This window comes from Nuphar pumila, chromosome 4 (assembly GCF_984573655.1).
Source record: "Nuphar pumila chromosome 4, dmNupPumi1.hap1.1, whole genome shotgun sequence".
Classification (NCBI taxonomy): domain Eukaryota; kingdom Viridiplantae; phylum Streptophyta; class Magnoliopsida; order Nymphaeales; family Nymphaeaceae; genus Nuphar; species Nuphar pumila.
In genome coordinates, this window is record NC_143252.1 from 99,671,082 (window position 1) to 99,693,179 (window position 22,098).

Here is a 22,098-nt window from a genome sequence, read left to right on the forward strand (position 1 = left end):
ATTGGAGTCGCTGCCACTCCTCTTCCACTGTTTCTACCGCACATACCTTCATTGTCTTCTCCCCTTGCGGGAACTAACACCTCATGCTCCATTTTGTAGGAACTCGTAGCTATGGAAGGACTCCAGCCATGGCATGGGTGTTGTCTGCTCTGTCATAGCTAGTGGGCCCTATCCCCATCCGGCTTTCTCCCTTCACCATTGGATTCACGCCACCTTCAGAGTTTCACTTGCTGCAAGTTCCAGCTTCCTGCAGCAAAGCAGGGTTAGACAGCATCAACAAGGATTATTTTGGCTCAAGTCCCATGGCAAATTCCGCTCACCCACTACCCCTTCATTCATTGGATGGCCAGATTACGGTTAGTCTTCCCTTTCCCCTTTCTTCTAGCATAAAATCCCCAATATGCTTGTGGTTTTCAGTTTTTATTTTGAATTGTCTGTGTTTCCCCTATTTTTCCAGCCTTAGTGTAGGTATGGTGGTGCTGGAACCAGCACATAGGTCGAGTCTAGGGTGTAATGTCAATTGTTGTTTCATAACTTTTGTTTCTTTTGAAATCAAAGAAGATCGATTTTATCTATTATGCCAAAATCAGCTAGATTCACTCTAGCTGATTGATGTATTTTTAATAGTTTTAATAGTTTAGCTATTTAGATTCTTATGTACAAATTTTTAGTGAAGTAGCTGTGTTCTTTTGCTATGAAATTATATATCATATTTAGGATTGTGCAAATGCCTAAAATCGGGTAGAGTGATTCTACCCGAGATTTTCGTGCTTGTGTTTTGTGTAATCAGCCTAGGTCTATGTATTTCATGTGTTAACTGCTGCAGTATTTTAATTGTTAATTAGTGAGTACTTATGTTGTAGTGGTATAGGTTTAATTGTGTCCTAGGTTGAATCATGATTTAGTATTGTTTGTAGGTATATTTACAATAGGCGATTTTAGGAATTTTGATTAATCAAGGTTATGCGGCTTAGGTTTTCAGTTTAGCATTAGAATAGTTATGTACTTGCTAAATTGTAAATGTATTCAATGTCAATTTGAGTTTATTTGTTGAATGTAGTTTACGGATTAGTTTGGTTAGTGCATTAGCAATAGTTAGGATTAGGTTAATATGTAACTTGAATTGATAGTCAGTTTCATTTTTAAGCTTGTTGTTTCAATGTTAACTAATTAGTTTATGTTAAGTAATTACATTAGATTAGTAATGACTGTATTTTAGTTAGTCTATTTAGCTTAACCTAGCATTTTGCTTTAGTATTAATGTCTATTTCTCACACATAATATAGGTAATTAATCTAGATTCTATTTTCTTAGTGTAATTAGTTATATTTTCTATTAGTTAGTGGATATTAGGCCTGTAAATTATTGTGGTTATATATAATGCATATGGATGGTGCATACAGTGGGTTTTGATGAATGAATAGTGCACTAAATTTGATTCCAGAATGTTACATGGATTCACACTCATTGCTTTAAGTGTTAATTTTCTGAGTTCTTCCGATATTACTATTCTATGCTATTTGTTAATGTGTTAACAGTCTGCAAAACAAAAATCAGCTCGTTAGAGTTGATTTGGTTTTCCTTTTAAGCATTTTGCAAAATTAGGTTTTTCTCGATTTTAGATTTCGGATCAAATGGTTCTAGAATTTGTATCGAACTTGAAACGCTTATATCCGGAGTTCTCGGATGAGTTTTTCAATTCCGTAAAGTTTGACAGACTCTTGAGTCTGTCATAAAGAGAACAAGAGAGAAATATTTAGAATCAGACTTCATTTTCCACTTTAAATTCCCTATTTGCGATAACCTATCAGAGTTCCATTTTGCACTATTTAAGGGCAAAGCAATCATTTACCTAGTTGTTTGATTTTACGTAGTTTTAGTATTTTCTAATATATAGTTGATGAACTAACAGTAGTTAGACTAGTTAGGATTGGTTTACTTAGTTAGTTTAGTTAGAAATTATAATTTTAGTTTTCTTTGTTTTTAATTGTAGTGTAATTTAGTAATTAGTACATAAATAATTGTAGATATAACTTAGAATTAATTATTGACTCCATACTGACTCTTTATTTTCGTTATTGTTATCGTCGCGAAATTTTTCCCCCGTCTTCCCTTCCTTGCGGAAGAGAAAAAGGGAAGGAACGCTTTCGCGCTTCAAACTTGACCGGATTTTGGAAAATGTTTTGAAATTACTCGCCTCCGTTTTAAAAATTGCGGGAAAATCCATGGGATGGGGCTCGACCTGTCGGTACGAGGTTCGACCGTTCCTGCCGCCTTTAACAGGGGTAATCGAACCAAGGACCAAAACTATGCTTGACTTAGCGAAATTATCAAAGTTATGTTCTATCCTAAATGCATAGAGAATTCAGGCATGTGCTATGAGATTCTGGAAAATGCCAGTTGGAAAAACATGATGTATGCTTAGAAAAACATTTGGAGTTGGAAAGAATCTCTCAGGAAAAAGGTCAATTTCTCAGGAAACTCAGATAAAAAAGGGGTTTTTGAAAACATGAGAAAGCTTATAAAGATGTGGAAAATTCAGAAATAGTTGAAAATCTTGGGAAAATGGAAGTGATTCTTGAGAAAAGATGGACTTTTTGAAAAGGGAAGCACTTCTTAGGAAAACTTGGACTTTGAGAGTTTTCTTAGGAAAATGATAGAAATTCATAGGAAAGCTCATTGGAGAAGGAAATTCAAAACTTGGGGAATCGAAATCCTGGGAATTTTACCTTTTTGAAATACTCGGAAATCGATTTTGGATTTTGAAGAAAGATTGGAAAACTCTTTTTGAATATCTTAAGAAAATATCATTTTCCTGGGAAAACTGTGGAAAACTGTCTTTGGAAAACCGATTTTGAAAAATCCTTAGAATTTCTTGAGAAATCAATTTCTTGAGAATGAAGTTTTCTTGAGAAAATCTTGAGAAAATCAATGATTTTATGATGCAAATGACATAAGTGAATGAATGCACTTTGAAAAGATTTTCTAAGAGATTTGTTGGAAAAATGTGCATTAAGTCAAGATAAATCCTTCACATATTCTGACTGTGGCCATGAATATGTTCAGAATTTAGTTGATTTGATGCACATGATTTTGAAAACTTTGGAAATATGATGTGCATTTTAAGATAGCCTAAGAGTGTAGGCTCAATGTGACTAGTAGAAAGATGATGGATCTGGGTCTCGTCCATATTCCGACTAGGGCCGTAAATATGGATCCCACCGAGTCCATCAACTCCCTAAGAGTTGGTGCACGTGCCATTCGTGAACATCCATAGTGCTTTTGAAATAAAATGCATGAATCATAGAAGCAGGATATTGCATAAAATCAAACTATATGATATGCATCCTAGTCTAAGCAGGAAATTAAATCTCTTATTCCAAAATTTACATTATTACATCACTAAATAAAAGAAATAAAAGAAATTTGCAGACTTCAGCTCCTTCTTTGGAATGTTCCTGCCAAGCTTGAAATAAAGTTAGCTCAAATATGTGGGTTTTTCCAAGATTTCCCAATAATATTATGAAATTATTGGATTTAATTGGATATAAACCCTATGATCATGCTTCCTTGATATTTGAAATGATGTAAATGCAGGGAATTCAGTGAAAAACAGTTTGAAATTCGGAATTGGGGTCAAAATGACCAAAATACCCCTAAAATTAAAGTTACACCTTTAAAATCAGGGTTTTTTGAAGGAAAACTTAGTAAAATTGAGATTTTGAAATTCAAATTGAATCAAATGATGATGAAATGCAGTATGACATGCTTCTAAACACATTAGGACTGTAAAATCAGAACTTGACATTTTGAAATTTAGCCAAAATAACGAATTTTGCTTGTTTTTCACTTGGATCCGGGTCCTGCGGGACCCTGTTTTGGTATTGTGGATAATCTGAACATCAAATGGATTCCAAATTGCACCAAATTCGGTATGAAGCATCTAAACACTCTGATAAACAACCTAAAATGCTAAAAATCATGAAATGATATGATTTAAATGCCAAAATTTAAAGAAATTCCTAAAATGATGGATTTTGCCTATGGATCCGAACCAAATGCAATGCCTAATATGATAATGCAAGATTTACACCATGGAAACTTCTGATATTTTGCAGACTGCTAAAAGACCCGAAATGGAACATTTTTGGTTTTTACAGCCTCGGGATTTGAGCCATGGTGAGTTCAATAACAGGGATTTAGTTCAGATAGAGGTAAAAATCACACTAATCTGATGTAAAATGCTAAAATAATACAAAACGGCCATGGAAATTTATGAAATTAATCATATCTATGCACGACACATACATGAACAACTTTCATGTTTATGACTTCGGCATTTGATCAACATAAACACCGATAAAATTATAACTATTCCTGCCTAAACTAACAGAACAGACAAATGTAGCAAAACAGGGGGCTGACAAGAAAAATCCGAAGCAGGGGTCAACACTATTCTAAAAATTACAGGCTTTCAGATTCAAATAGAGGACATCTCTGACACCACTTTCAATTTTTACAGTTTCGGATTTGGAGTAACACACAAAGAGAAACCATAGCCCTAAGTCGATCTAAGATCTCAGAGGCCCAAATTAGGCTCTGACACGTGTCCCGAACTCTCGGATTTTTGTCAGAAATAAAAAAAAAATCAGAAAAATCTGATAAAATCATATTAAAAACTAGACATTCTCTCGAGTTCAAAACATCTTTCGGATCGAAAATCGGATCTTCCATGAGGGATATCTCGATTTTACAAGTCGGAAAATGATTTTCAAAACGTATCCCGGGTAACAAAACCCGACTTGCCATTTTGAATGTTTACCGCAGTAAACAAATTCAAATGCCTCCGAATTTTTGGAAAAATTTCAGGGACACCTAAGAGCGCATTCCGTGATTTTTTTGGGATTTTTAATAAAAAAAAATGCATGAAATGACGTGTGGACTGACTGACAAAAACAGAGACCTACTGAAAATAAGCAGAATTGAAATAAATGCTAAATTAATCCTAATTAATTCATGAAATATGCTAAATGAATGAAATAAAATGCAAATTAAACCTAGCTAACTATATGAATGTTAAAAATCATCAAGGAAGCATAACAAAACATTGTTATATATGTCGTTTTATGAGAATAGCTCAATCCATCCCTCGGATGAGCTCTTTCTTCAAACGACTCCCGATTCGAATTATAGAATCACATCAAGGGGAAAAGAAGTGCACCTTGCTTCGTTACGCAGCGTAGGAGCTCTTGAAAGGAGCAGCTATCACGAGCTTCCTTCGTCCTTCGCTCCGAGCTTCGGATGGTCCACCAAAATCGACCTCTGTTGGAATTGAATTGGCCACAGCACGAGCTCTACTCCACCTTCTTCAATGCGCCAAAGGGGGCACGATTTCCAAGGTTCAAAATCAGATGTTAGGAAGGCTAGGTCGGATTTTCCAAGTTCACCAGAGCTAAAAAATGATCTCCTCCTCTAGGCTGGGCGTGAACCCTTGTTTTTATAACTTTTCTGAAAAATTTTGAAATTCAAACAGGTTCAATCTGAGCCCTCCATGTGGCGCCATCTCAGGGGGTGTCATCTGAGGGGTTTGAAATTCGAATTTGTCTTTTGCAGGGAGCCCTCAGGTGGCGCCACCTCAAAAGGTGTTTTAATTTTTGAGAAAAATAAAAAAAATGGAAATTTTGTGGGTGAGACACCTCAGCAGGGGGAATTTGGAATTTTTCAAAAGTTTGCTTGATTCTCTCTGCAGAGAACTCCCAGAAGACGCCACCTCAGAGGGTGCTCTCTTGGAGTTTGAATTTCAAATTCACTTTTTGTAGGGAGTCTTCAGGTGGCGCCACCTCATGGTGGGCTACCTTTATTAAAAATAAAATAAAAAATAAAAATGGAGCCAAGTGGAGTCCTGGAATGGTGCCACCTCAAAAGGTGTTTGACACATGTCAGAAGGTCAGAGCAGTGGGCTCAGAAGGCGCCACCTCAGAGGAATTTGAATTCTACCTTTTCTGGAGAAAGGAGATCTGGACATGTGGCGGACAAGTGTCAGATGTCTGGAGAGGCTTTCTCAAATGGCGCCACCTCAGGGGGAAGTTTGAAATTCAAATGGAGGTTGGCCCTGGAGGAATGGAGGATGGACATGTGGCGCCACCTCAGGGTGGCTCCTACAATGCCATGTGGCAAGAGGGAGGAAAAAGAGGGAAAGGGACATGTGGCGCCCTCACAGGCCATCTGGAAAAATCAGAGCTCCAGATTTTCGCCACCTAATGCCTTGTTTGAATTTTAAATGGTTTGCTTTTTCTGAAGAAGGCCAGGAGTGACATGTGTCTCCTACTTTTCTAAAAGAGGTATGGAGAAGACATGTGTCCTCTACTTTTTCTGAAAGAAACAGAGAATGACACGTGGCAGAGGGGAGAGAAGGTGGGCCAAGCCATGTGGCGCCATCTCAGACAGGATGAAAAAGGTAGGAGTTCTTGATTTTCGCCACCTATGGGAATTTTTGAATATTTGAATTCTAGCTTTTCTGAAGAAAGCAGAAAATGACACATGGCACTTGCTTTTTCTGAGGAAATGAGAGCTTGCCATGTGTCCTCTGCAGGAGACATTCCAGATGGCGCCACCTCAGAGGAGACAAGCCTACCTTTTCTGTAGGAATTTAGGAGTGACACATGTTTCCTACTTTTCTGAAAAAAATAGGGGGAGGACATGTGTCAGGCTACTTTTCTAGAAGGAAGGAGGGGTTGACACGTGTCCCCTGCAGGAGACACACTTCAAGTGGCGCCACCTCAGAGGAGACAAACTCCACTTTTTCTAGACAGGACAACCTATGACACTTGGCATCTCCTGGTAGTCTTTGAAATGACACATGGCGCAGGATGGATAGGGTGACACATGGCAGATAAATGGGATGACATGTGGCGGCTTCTGAAGGTAGCCCCACACTGACACTTGGCATGGAAATGGGAGGAGAGAGAAATGACAAGTGGCACCAATCCAGGGGACAAGGCTCCTATATTTTTGGGTTTTTCTCAAAATTCAAATTTTTCAAAAGGAAAGCTTGTGTGACACCACCTCAGTGTGGGTCCCACATTGCTTCTTTATTGAAATAAGGATAAAACCACAAAACCTCTTTTTGGAATTTTTATAAAATCTGGACTAATGGGCAAAACAGGAATTTTGGAAAGAGTTGGCCCTTGTAGGGCGATTTTGTAAAAGGAGGATATTTGAAATTGTAAAAAGGGGCAAAATCTGAGGTGAAGTGACTGAAATCCATATTGAAAACTATCCAGATGGTTTTCCTGAAGAAATATTTTGAAATTCAGAGTCCTGGGGGTAAAATGGGAAAAATTGATAATTTTGAAGACCCAGGGTTTTGAAATCAATTTTGAAAAGAGTTAAAATTCTAATCTGGATTGAAGATTTTGAAATCGAGAGTTCTGGACCTCGAAATGACATGCTGTGTAGTGCAGTGATTTGAAATGCTCATGCAATGATATGCAATGTCATGTCTTATGAAATGGAATCTTGAACCAAGACTTGAGGATTCCTGTCTTCTGTCAAGAGTAAGATTTTGACTATCTGAGACAAAATAGAGAAATTTTGAGAGTTGCAGATGAAATTTAGACTTTTGCAAGGTCCGGGCTCAGAAAATGACCATTTTGCCCTCCAGCGATTTCAGAGGCTGGATGTTGATGCTTGGTGGAAATGTTGGGGAGGTGAGTGAAAATTTGGGGTGTTTACAGTTATTTTAGGTTGATAAGTTAGAAACAGATCTACATGTATATTTACAATGCGAAGTGCAGATGTACGTGTGGTGAAAAGACAGAATTCACCCTGGCAATCTGGAGAAGACTTAGCAAGCTATTTCAGTTTATTTTCATTGTTAGATTGTCATTTAATTAGAATTGTAATGTTAACGCAGTTGTAAACAGTTGTGATATCAATAAATTGATATTTTAGGTTTAATTTGAATGTATCCTGTTCCCTGTGGATTCAACTCGTACTTGCCACATTCGTGGAAAGTCGGTTTATTATTATTTGATTGGTGATTTTCCAAAATGCTTTCAATGATAAAATAATGTTTTAAAATAACGCTTACAAAAATGTCATCAGGTACTTAAGTTGAACACTTTTGTATGGTTTGCTAAAAGGCGCCTTGAGGGCACTTCTGAGCGCTAGAGGGGACCTCAGAGGGTACTTGGAGGGCACGAAAAGGGCCCTACTGCACGTCCAAACGCTTCCCTGCAAGAAACAAAAACAAGAAACAAAGCAATACAACGAAAACTAAACATGAAATTAATAGCTAATGGCTAAAAATATTCAGCAAAAACTAAACTAATGGGCTAACCTAAATTCTCATTACTTAGACTAAAACATTGGCAAATAGCAACTACCATCAAACCAGAAAGCAAAATTATAATAAACAGCAAAGTATAGTAACCTAACCTATATAAATTACATTAATCACTAACCTATATAAATTACCTTGACTATACTATATGAAATATGAAATCAATTAACTAACTAACAAATATAAAATCAATTAACTAACCTATATGCAACTCAAATAAACTAAAAAATATCAAATAAATGTGAATCAACTACCCTATGTAAATTACTTTGACTAACAACAACTGATTGTAGCTAATTGAATAAAAATAACAATAAAGAAACACAAGACATTGATTAATAAAGTAAGCAACACGTAGAAATGATAATGACAAAACATTGATTGAATAAGCCGAAATAAAATGGTTATTGAAAATGTTGGTTGAACTTTTTGCAGTGGTATTTTTAAAAGATATTTTTCAGTAAAAGATTTGGAAAATCGTCAACCAAAAATAATAAAAACCGACTTTCCACTTTCATGGCGAGTACGGGTCGAATCCTCAAGGAACGAGAAATATTCATAATTACCTCTAAAAATTGCAATTTATTAATATCAGAAATGTTACAACTAAGTCAAACAATACAATTCTAATTAAGTTACAAATTAAAAACAAAAATTAACTAAAAACAGGTTTCTAAAGTCTTCTCCAGATTGCCAGAGGTATTTTTGTCTTTTCACCACAGCTGCATTTGTGCTCTCATTATGAATACACCTTTTGACCGGTTGTAAACTTATCAACCTAAAACACAATAAGATACAAAATTAGTATACAATTATGATAAGTAATTCTAAAAATTATGCTAACACTAATTCTACAAGAAATTACTGAAACTAAATTATAATTAAAAATAAAAAATAACTAAAATGCAATTTCTAATTAAACTAACTAATTAATTGAAATCTAACTAAACTAACTACATCAACTATACTAACTAAAATACAAACAAAAACTAGAAAAACTATCAAAAATCAACTAATTAGCTAAATGACTGTTTTGCCCTCAATATAGTGCAAAATTGAAATCTGACAAGTTTTTGAAAATAGACTGTTTGGATGCCCAAACAGAGTCTGAATTTGATGATTTTACCTCTGTTCTCTTCCTGAAAGATTCAAAAATCTGTCAGATTCTATGGATCTCAAAAATTCATCAGGGATCTCTGGATATAAGCATTTCAAGTTCAGAAAAAATCTGAAAACAGGTCTGTCCTGAAATTGGAATTTCTAAAAATCTGGTTTTTGCAAAACGCTTAAAAATCAGACCACATCAACTCCAATTGAGCTGATTTTTGGTCTGCTGATAGTGAACACACCAATGAAGAGAATAGAACAAAAAAATCATAAAAACTCAGAAAAATTGCACATAAAATAATGAGTGCAAGTTGGTGCAAAATCCAGTTTTGAAATTCAATACACTATTCACTTGAAAGAATTCAATATTTGCACTATTAACTTTAAGTACATGCAATTAACAGACCTATACACTGCTAAACTACAAAAACACTGCTTACTGCTGCTAGGAATTAAGTCTATGATCAAAATCTAATTTACCTTCTAGAAACTACAAATTACTTCTAAAACAACAAGTAAATAAGACATTAAAGTGAATAACAATGATACTAATGCTAATATACTTCTCTCATAATATCAGACATCCTTAAATGAACCCTACTTACACAATCCTTAAGACAATTCGACACTTTGTACATGAACTAAAAGATACATGCTTACACGACTTACCTAAATAACACAAAATTTAAATGGCATAGCTATTATCTAAATGCATCATCCCCAATGTGGGACCTATTGAATACTTACTTGACTATCAACATACAATGCATCATTAACATAATTGACTACTAACTTTAACAATATACAAGGTTAAATATGAAACGAAATGAAATAAAACAAAATCTAAATCAACCTTTTGTAAATTGATTACGAACATATGCACACACTATACTAAATGAGAATGCTAAATAAAAAGGGTCATTAATGTATAGAGTAGGCTGACTAGAATGAGGTGGGGCCCATGACATCTTACATTAGGGAGCAAATGAAAGGGTTCAAAGTCAAACTCGTCAGGCCCAATGGGCCATCACAGTTTTGTGGATTTAATTTCTTAATCAAAGAAATGATCTCCTTATTAAGATGTGGTCTCCTATTTAATTCAATTCGTGATGAGTTTAGGTAAGAGAATTGAACTTCAAGTCTCTTACCTAAATAACAAAGAGGGAGGAGATTCTATGGACTGGCCACTTAAAATGAAAGTCAAGACTTGCCCAAAATAAAGACACCCAAAATTCAAAACCCCACTACATTTCCAAAAACCGCCCAATGCTTAAAAGTCCATGATTACCCTTCATGCAAAATTCAAAATTTACAAATTATACTAAACTAACTATATTCTATATTCTATTCTAAGCAATACTAACTCCCTGCATGGGTATTATTGCACTAAAATAGAAATCGTGAACCACTAGAAAATTAGGAATATCAAAATCTAATTAAGTTAGTTGTTGACTCAACATACATACAATGAACCTAGACAAAATTACTAAATTTTCTAAATCTGCTACACTTACCAAAATCCAGAGGACCTTGCTGGTCCAACAATGGGTGTCATCCTATTTGAGGAGGATGGCAGCCTACGCTAGGCGGTTTTTACAAAATACTCTAAAAAATGATTTTGACTAAGAAAATACAACAATTTAAACAACGATTTTTATTTACACTAAAGACCTATTTAGACTCAATCTTATGTGATTCAATATGGCCTGTACTATGCTACCATGCTGAAAAACCTATCAGATTCGAAACTGAGAAAGCATCAAAACCGGTTAGACTAAATCTAATTGGTTTTTACACTAAACTACAAATCACAATATCTAATAACATAACAACCTAAACTCGACTAAGACTTGATCTTAACTACTGAAATTACAGAATTAAGACAGTAGTTTACTATCAAAACAAATCAGAAAAAAAAAATAATAAAATGGGTATGACTCGATATGACAAATGGGACTCAATCTATGCTAAAAAAAAGGAGGAAGGGAAGACTAACCTCTAGGTCATTCTGACGAGGGAGGGGGTGAGGTAGAGTGATCTTTGGCATGAAACGTACTCCCATATGACCTTGATAGTATTGCTACACCTCCGCTAGCTGCTGCTTCAAAGTAGAACCCGAGTTACGAAGAGGGAGATAAGTGGTGGAAGCAAAGATGGAAGATCGGTTAAAGGAAGAACACGGCCGATCTTCGTGTGTTTTAAATGGTGAACCGAGTCTGAGTTGAAGGTGCTACTTCTATGGATCCTACCTGCAAAAACACAATGACATAATCAAGGTAAAGCACAATTAACAACAGTGAAAAGTGAGCTAAGAAGAGAAAAGAAAACACAGTGGGCATTGGGAATGGGAGGTGGCTACAACGTGAAGGATCAATTTTGAAATTACGGAGAAGAAAGGATTGTAGAATAGACGATAGTGGGAAAAAGAGGAAGGGAGGGGAAGAACATCAGATGTACAGCTAAAAGACCCTTTACATGATTTTTCCAAAAGCTTTTAAACCTATTACGAAGTTTTGAAAATTCAAAAACAGGTTTAAAATAAACTTATTTGCTAGGCACCACTTTCTGAGGGGGTTTTATGAAATTTTTCATCTTTTGGACCTTGGATCACGTGTGGATTGGATTATATAAAGTTTGGGTCCAGTCCAAGATCCAAAAATAGGCTAGTGGATTGGATCTAGATCTGATTTGCCAAGAAAACCGCTCTAGAAGCTTAAAAATGCATTATCTTACTCATTTTAACTCTGATTCAAGTGAAATTCGAATCGTAGCTCATTTGCACTCAAATGCATCTATACATGGGTTCTAAGCCTTTAAAATATATAAAAATGCATGAATAATGAATAAGAATGATGTGTATTTCATGCATCATCGAATACCTCAAGCTTGAATGTTTATTAGTCCCTTAACAAAGTAAACTAAAGAAAGCTAATATGCTACGAACTAAAAAATAAATGATGCATGTAAAATAAAAAATATCCCTAACTCATTTTTGTAGGAATCACGGTTGGATTTAGCTCATGCAATAAGCCCTTTAAACCGCTGGGTTACCCCAGTGGACGAGTAAGGTCTCGTGAGGGTTTCCAGTGATGCTACCCACAAACATCAATGTCATGTAGAAAATCAAAAATTTTTTCCAAAAATATTAGGCAATTAAGAAACTCGTATCAGCAAATATTTCATGTAATTTACACTCTCATTACACATTTAGAATTTTCACGCCTCCACAATAAAAACTTTTTCCTTTCACCTTTCTAAAATTGTAATTATCTATGAATTTTCTCAGAACATCAAGTATTATCATGTTATTATTCATTTATCATCACTTGTACATTTTCTGCACAGTATTTCATAATTATTCCTAAACAATGAATTTTTCCTTAAGCTCATTTTTTTTCTGATGATTTTTAATTTTTTTTATTTTCTAATTTTTCTCAATTGAGCATTATTTCAAATATCCAGTTTCGTGACTCGTGTAGCGAGCTTTGGGTCAGTGACTCCCAGGCCAGACGACCTTAGGGCACCAGATACAGAGTATCCCTCAAACTTAATTGCTTGAGTCACTAGACCTTCCATTTTAATAGTTTATGTATAGTCTTTCCCTTGTCATGTGCAATGTCTTTATCTATTAGGCTTTCTATGAAGTCTGTGTAACAAGCCTTTGAGTTGGTGGCTAACAAACTGGATGGCTCTAGGGCACCAAGTTTAAAACACCCTTTAGGCTCTACTTGCTCGAACCAAATAGGCCACAAATATCGACTAGACAAGAAGAAGATCTCCTTCATTATCCTTTTCATCATGAGACTCAGACACTTCAACTTGTGTTTAAGTTCAGCTACTGAGAATCATGAAAACATCGACAACTAAACGTAAGCTCTTTTTGCTTTAAGCTCATATTTCTAAATATTTTTTTTATTTGCTTAGTTTTTCAAAACATATTGTGCATACTTATATTATAGTGATTCAAAACAATTCTAACATTCAAATACTATCTTTTCTTTGAAATTTTACATAAATAACTACTCTTTTTATATCAGATCAATTTTTTTTTCACATGGGGCTTAAAAGTTTCTAAATTGTTAGATTATGTCAAAAACATTCATATATGCTATAAACTTGTTTCTTAAATACCTAATTTTGTGAGGTTTATCTACCCGAACAATTTTTTTTTTTGAGTGTGCATCTAAATCATCCTCCCATGCTTGAATGACACTGTCCCTAGTGGCATACAAAATATGTAAGTATGCAATGAAGATGCACACTACAGAATAGAAAATGAATATGTGAGAAAAGAAAGATACAACCTGATATGTGCAGGACTTCTTGAGCTGATGATTGACTTGATTTCAGACCACCACTATGCATATACGAATGCATAGTTTTCCACTAATCTTACCAATGGTCTGCTTCTGAAGCCGTATTCTGTGTCTGGTAACCTGGACTCATACATTAAAGCATCAAATAATAAAGTATTCATGCATGACAACAATCAAATACGAGACAAAAATATGATCAAAACAAATAAATAAATCAAATAGTAATAAAAACAAATATCAATTCTATTCCTACTATGTACATATGATACACAAAAGAAATAATCAGTAAAACTAATCTAAGCAAAGTTAGAACATTTTAACTAATCTACAAAATTAAAATAACAAAAATCTACACTAAATCACAAATTCAGTAAATGTAAGAACTCACAAACTATGTTCTCTAAAAGTCACCTATCTATTCGCTCCTTCGATCATGTAATTCAGTAAAGCCTAGAACAATAGTACGTGAATCATATATTTACTAACTATGTTAAACCTATATTCACTAACTAAACCTAAAAACTAAAGAAATTAAAAACAACAAAGTTACTAGATATTAATAAGCTGAAATATTTAGAAATAATAGAATATAATCGTCGTTCCTCAGCAACGGTGCCAAAATTTGGTTGAACTTTTTACAGTGGTATTTTTAAAATATATTTTTCAGTAAAAGATTTGGAAAATCGTTAACCAAAAATAATAAAAATCGACTTTCCACTTTCGTGGCGAGTACGGGTCGAATCCTTAAGGAATGGGAAATATTCATAATTATCTCTAAAAATTGCAATTTATTAATATAAAAAATGTTACAACTAAGTCAAACAATACAATTTTAATTAAGTTACAAACTAAAAACAAAAATTAACTAAAAATGGGTTTCTAAAGTCTTCTCCAGATCGCCAGGGGTATTTTTGTTTTTTCACCACAGCTGCATTTGTGCTCTCATTATGAATACACCTTTTGACCTGTTGTAAACTTATCAACCTAAAATACAATAAGATACAAAATTAGCATACAATTATGATAAGTAATTCTAAAACTTACACTTAAACTAATTCTACAAGGAATTACTGAAACTAAATTACAATTAAAAATAAAAAATAACTAAAATACAATTTCTAATTAAACTAACTAATTAGTTAAAATCTAACTAAACTAACTACTGCAACTATACAAACTAAAATGCAGACAAACAAACAAAACTACCGAAAATCAACTAATTAGCTAAATAACTATTTTGCCCGCAATATAGTGCAAAATTGAAATCTGATAAGTTTTTTAAAATAGACTGTTTGGATGCCCAAACAGAGTCCTAATTTGATGATTTTTCTTTTGTTCTCTTTCCGACAAATTAAAAAATTTGTCAGATTTTACGGCTCTCAAAAATTCATTAGGGATCTTCGGATATAAGTGTTTCAAGTTCAGAAAAATTCTAAAAATAGGCCTGTCCCGAAATTGGAATTTCTAAAAATTTGTTTTTTGCAAAACGCTTAAAAATCATACCACATCAACTCCAATTAAGCTGATTTTTTGTCTGCTGACAGTGAACACACCAATAAAAAGAATAGAACAAATTTCTTATAAAAACTCAGAAAAATTGCACATAAAATAATGAGTGCAAGTTGGTGCAAAATCCGGTTTTGAAATTCAATGCACTATTCACTTGAAAGAATTCAATATTTGCACTACTAACTTTAAGTACATGCAATTAACATACCTATACACTGCTAAACTACAAAAACACTGCTTACTGCTGCTAGGAATTAAATCTATGATCAAGATCTAATTTACCTTCTAGAAACTACAAATTACTTCTAAAACAACAAGTAAATAAGACATTAAAGTGAATAACAATGATACTAATGCTAATATACTTCTCTCATAATATCAGACATCCTTAAATGAACCCTACTTACACAATCCTTAAGACAGTACGACACTATGTACATGAGCTAAAAAATACATGCCTACACGACTTACCTAAATAACACAAAATTTAAATGGCATAGCTATTATCTAAATGCATTGTCCCCTATGTGGGACCTATTGAATACTTACTTGACTGTCAACATACAATGCATCATTAACATAATTGACTACTAACTTAAACAATATACAAGGTTAAATATGAAACAAAATGAAATAAAACAAATTCTAAATCAACCTTTCCTAAATTGATTAAGGACATATGCAAACACTATACTAAACGAGAATGCTAACTAAAAAGGGTCATTAATGTATACAGTAGGCTGGCTGGAATGAGGTGGGGCCCATAACATCTTACATTAGAGAGCCAATGAAAGGGTTCAAAGTCAAACTCGTCAGGCTCAATGGGCCATCACAGTTTTGTGGATTTAATTTCTTAATCAAAGAAATGATCTCCTTATTAAGATGTGGTCTCCTATTTAATTCAATTCGTGATGAGTTTAGGTAATAGAATTGAACTTCAAGTCTCTTACCTAAATAACAAAGAGGGAGGAGATTCTATGGACTGGCCACTTAAAATGAAAGTCAAGACTTGCCCAAAATAAAGACACCCAAAATTCAAAACCCCACTATATTTCCAAAAACCGCCCAATGCTTAAAAGTCCATGATTACCCTTCATGCAAAATTCAAAATTTACAAATTATACTAAACTAACTATATTCTATATTCTATTCTAATCAATACTAACTCCTTGCATGGGTATTATTGCACTAAAACACAAATCGTGAACCACTAAAAAATTAGGATTATCAAAATCTAATTAAGTTAGTTGTTGACTCAACCCACATATAATGAACCTAGACAAAATTACTAAATTTTCTAAATCTGCTACACTTACCAAAATCCAGAGGACCTTGCTGGTCCAACAATGGGTGTCGTCCTTTTTGAGGAGGATGGCAGCCTACGCTAGGCGGTTTTTTCAAAATACTCTAAAAAATGATTTTGACTAAGAAAATACAGCAATTTAAACAACGATTTTTATTTACACTAAAGACCTATTTAGACTCAATCTTATGTGATTCAATATGGCCTGTACTATGCTATCATGCTGAAAAATCTATCAGATCCAAAACTGAGAAAGCATCAAAACCGGTTAGACTAAATCTAATTGGTTTTTACACTAAACTACAAATCACAATATCTAATAACATAACAACCTAAACTCGACTAAGACTCGATCTTAACTACTGAAATTACAGAATTAAGACAGTAGTTTACTGTCAAAACAAATCAGAAAATAAAAATAATAAAATGGGTATGACTCGATATGACAAAAGGGACTCGATCTATGCTAAAAAAAATGAGGAAGGGAAGACTAACCTCTAGGGCATTCCGACGAGGGAGGGGGTGAGGTAGAGTGATCTTTGGCACGAAACGTACTCCCATATGACCTTGATAGTATTGCTACACCTCTGCTGGCTGCTCTTTGAAGTAGAACCTGAGTTATGAAGAGGGAGATAAGTGGTGGAAGCAAAGATGGAAGATCGGTTAAAGGAAGAACACGGCCGATCTTCATGTGTTTTAAATGGCGAACCGAGTCCAAGTTGAAGGTGCTACTTCTATGGCTCCTACCTGCAAAAACACAACAACATAATCAAGGTAAAACACAATTAACAACAGTGAAAAGTGAGCTAAGAAGAGAAAAGAAAACACAGTGGGCGTTGTGAATGGGAGGTGGCTACAACGTGAAGGATCAATTTTAAAATTAGGGAGAAGAAGGGATTGTAGAATAGACGATAGTGGGAAAGTGAGGAAGGGAGGAGAAGAACATCAGATGTTCAGCCAAAAGACCCTTTACACAATTTTTCCAAAAGCTTTTAAACCTATTACGAAGTTTTGAAAATTCAAAAACAGGTTTAAAATAAACTTATTTTCTAGGCGCCACTTTCTGAGGGGTTTTATGAAATTTTTCATCTTTTGGATCTTGGATCACGTGTGGATTGGATTATATAAAGTTTGGGTCCAGTCTAAGATCCAAAAGTAGGCTAGTGGATCGGATCTAGATCCGATTTGCCTTGAAAACCGCTCTAGAAACTTAAAAATGCATTATCTTACTCATTTTAACTTCGATTCGAATGAAATTTGAATCGTAGCTCCTTTACACTCAAATGCATCTATACATGGGTTTTAAGCCTTTAAAATGTATAAAAATGCATGAATAATGAATAAGAATGATGTGCATTTCATGCATCATCAAATATTAAAACCAAAATAACTAAAAAAGTATGTTGAGATTCAAATAACTAAAGAAAAAAAAAACGTTGACTGACATGAATATCAAATAAAATGTTGAAGCTTAATAAAAATGTTGAATAAGGTGTGTGACACAATGACTGATGTAATTACTAACTAATGAAAAAATCATTTAAAACAAAAGACGTTTAATGTTGTACTTGATAAAATAATGAAAATCTACAATCTATGTGCTTATATCTAATGGAAAAGACATCAGTAAAAAAAATTAAAACACAACGTTATAAACTTAAACAGAAAAAATTCTAATTAATTAATTTAACAAATCTGAAAAACATAGAGTCTGATTTAAACCTTACTTGAAATTAAACTAAACTGAAACTGGTGAAAACATCAAAAAATATTATGCTACCACTATCGATTCAATTAAACTATTGTTAGCCTACACATAGATCAAGAAAAATGGCTAAAATAAACTAAACTATATATATAGATTATTTATTTTTTAGATGCAAGATATGAAATAAACTATATTAATATGCAGATGACATGAAGATCTAACAAAACTATATGTGATGCAATTCTTTATGAGATACAAAATCTAAATCTATGATGAAAAAGAGGGAGAAAGAAATGACCTATCACGGATCGCCTCCGATGGAAGGGTTGAGGAGAGAAGATGGTCAATCTAGCAGCTGCATCCACGTTGCCCCGATGAAGTGGAAGAAGTTGTCAATGACAAAAGGGTTCGAAGCTTGAAGAAAAAATGGGAAGAAGAAGAAGAAGGGGAGAATAAGAAGAGAAAGAAATCAACAAAAGAGCAAGAGAGAGAAAGGGAGAGAGAGAGAAGAGAGGGGCAAAGGAGGAGGCGTGAACTCTAATCTAGAAAAATGTCTCCTCTATCTGGAAAAGGTGTATTTATAATGCAATAATTAGGTTAAAACAGATTTTTCAAAAAGAGTCCAAAGATTTTCAATAATTTCCAAAACAGGGTCTCTTATGAAAAACATGTTTTTTCTAAAAAAACACAACTCCCTAAACAAATTAATATTGGCTAATTCAAACCTAACCTAATTAAAATATAATTAAGAAAATCAAAAAATAAAAAAAACACTAAAAATGTAGGGTAAGCTTTGAAATACATGATTTTCCAATAAATTCAATTTCAATGTAGTTTCTCAAAACTAACGATAAAAATTGGGTTTTTAAAGCGATTTTAACATGGATCATGCATAAAATAAGATGAATAAAAGTTCAAATATTATGCATGATCAAATACCCTCATGCTTATCGTTTGCTAGTCCTCGAGCAAACTGAAGCAAAAAGTAAAATGTACTAAATTACTCAAAACAAATGCTTACTCACTTTCGTGGGAATTATGGTTGCATTTAGCATATGCAACAAGCCCTTTTAATCCCTAGGTTACCCCAGTGGATAAGTAAGGTTTCGTGAGAGTTTGCAGTGATGCTACCCACAAACATCTCTGTCATGTATGCATAAAAATTTTAACATCACGAGCAATAGGCAATTAAAGATTTTGTTTTCGCAAATATTTTCTGTCATTGCATAATCAAAACATAATTAAAATCTTTTACATGCCACCATAGAATAAAACATTTCTTTCACTTTTCTAAATATCATAATTATTTATGCTTTATTTTTGAAAAGTCAAATAAACACATGTTATTATTTACTAATCCTCACTCCTATATTTTCTGTACAGGTTTTCTCAATCTTGCTTCTAAGCAGTGAACTTTTTTTTTCTTTTGATGCTCTTTTCTTTTTCTTGATTTTCACTTCACACTTTTTTTCTCTTTCTTTTATTGAGCACAATATCAAATTTTCAGTTTTTGTGACTCGTGTAATGAGCTTTTGGATCAGTGACTCCCAGGCCAGACGACCTTGAGGCACCAGATACAAAGTATCCCTCGGACTTAATTGCTTGAGTCACTAGACCTTCCATTTTTATAGTTTACGTATAGTCTACTTCTCTGTCATGTGCAATGTCAACATCTATTAGGCTCTCTATAAAATCCATGTAACGGGCTTTCAGATCGGTGGCTCCCAAACCAGACGGCTTTAGGGCACTAGGTGTAAACATCCCTCAGGCTCTACTCGCTTGAACCAAATAGGCCACAGATATCAACTAGACATAGAAGTGATTTCCTTTATTATCCTTTTCGACATGGAACTCAAACACTTCAACTTGTGTTTGAGCCCAACTACTGGAAAATACGAAGATATCAAATAACTGAACGTATGCACTTTTCACTTTTTGAGCTCGTGAATGCAATGTTGTTCATTTGCTTAGTTTTTCAAAAATAAAATTATGCATATTCATACTTGTGATTTAAAATAAACTCTAACATGCATCTATCACCATTTCTTTGAAATCCACATAAATAATCATGATTTTCTAGATCTGTGTCAGATTTTTTTTTTTTTTGGGCTTAAAAATTCTCTAAAATCATTTGATTTTGCAAAGTAATCATATAAGTTCAAACTCATTCCTTAAAAGCCCATTTTTTATGAGTTGACATCAAAAGTGCAAGTACAAAGACAGAAAAATCTAGGTGTGCAAACTACACCCTCCCCCATGCTTGAATGACACTGTCCTCAGTGGCACTTCCCCATGCTTGTATGAAACTAAGTGAATGCATATGAGAACACAAGTAACTGGAAGAAAAAAGTAGAGGTCACTTGATCCACACTGCGTAACCTTACCTGATATGGCATGTGAATGGGTCTGCAGAGGTTCCATCTGTCTCATTGTTATGTAACTTATAAAAATATATAAAAATGCAATGCATACATAATCTGGCATCTAACTCATGGAAGAAGAAAACTTTCTAAAACCTGAAAAACTACTGAGACTACGAATAGTACATTATAAATATGAGTTGCCTCTCATAAAGCACTAAGTTTTATGTCCTCAGCCAGATGGATCTTTGGAAACCTTTAATCATCTATGAGATCAATGGATGTGAAGTCGTGATCAATTAGGGGCTCTGAGGAAAAGAGTGTCATCTGTGACACTACGCACTATGTTTCCTCCAATTCTACCCCTATGCACGCTACGATAACTCTCTATACTGGAAGGAAGGAGTTTAGTCTCCACGTGGACACTATTCTCAAATGGTGGAGAGCCAAGAACCGAAAATCTATCAATACAAGCAGCATCAAGCAAGGGGGGGTTGATGTGAACTTGCTTGAACATGTCAAGCATTTCGAGCATGTGCGCCCCCTGCTTGCAAAAATCAATCAATTTTTCTAGGGCCTGAGGAAAAGGGGCAACGGGTATATATGAAGAAAGCACAGGCCGTGAGCCCTACCCATTCTCCTTGGGGCAGGTAGAGGAGATCGACTGGTCAGTAGGTATGGTGGTGGGTTCACCAGTCGACTTCTGAGTTGGGTGGAATGCCTTTCCACTCTGAAGGGACATAACAGAGTTGGCCTGCTCTTGGTGGGAATCTGTGAGGTGCAGGTCATGATACTTGGGTTCTTTACCCTTTGGGTTGATGACAGACTGACTCAGGAGGCTTTCCTCACTTCGCCTGCTCAAGGCCTCAACCAACTGTCCCATCTGGGTCTCTAGCTTTGCTATTGACTGCGTGTGTGAACAGAGGTTAGCATTAATGTCAAAAAAGGCCTCTAACAACTTCTCCTGAAAAGATGGGCTCGATGTGGGCTCCTGAGGAGAAGGCAAGCTAAGTGAGGGATAGGCCTATGAAAGTGTGGGACGTGGGTAACCTTGTGAGAAGTTACCCTGTTTGTGTTGTGTCTGGGAGGGCAGATGGGGTGGATCGTGTGGATTTCTCTACACGAAGATAGGATGATTTCACCATCTCGGGTTATATGTGGGTGCATAAGGATCGTGCATCGGTCTGGCGAAACCTTGGTCAACATTCACTTGCTCCTGAACAAATTCAGGATAAAGTGGTGTTGTCGGACACTCAAAAAAAAAGTGTGCAGGACTAGCGCATAGCTCACACACTTTTCCTACTAAATTTATCAAAGTTGGGTTGGCCAGTAATTGATCTACTTTCTTTGTTAACTGGTCCACTTTGATTTGCAGATCATGTTCGGACTCAACTTCAAAAATTTCTCCCTTCTTAGAACCACTAGGAACTAGTGTGGTCCTATCAATACAC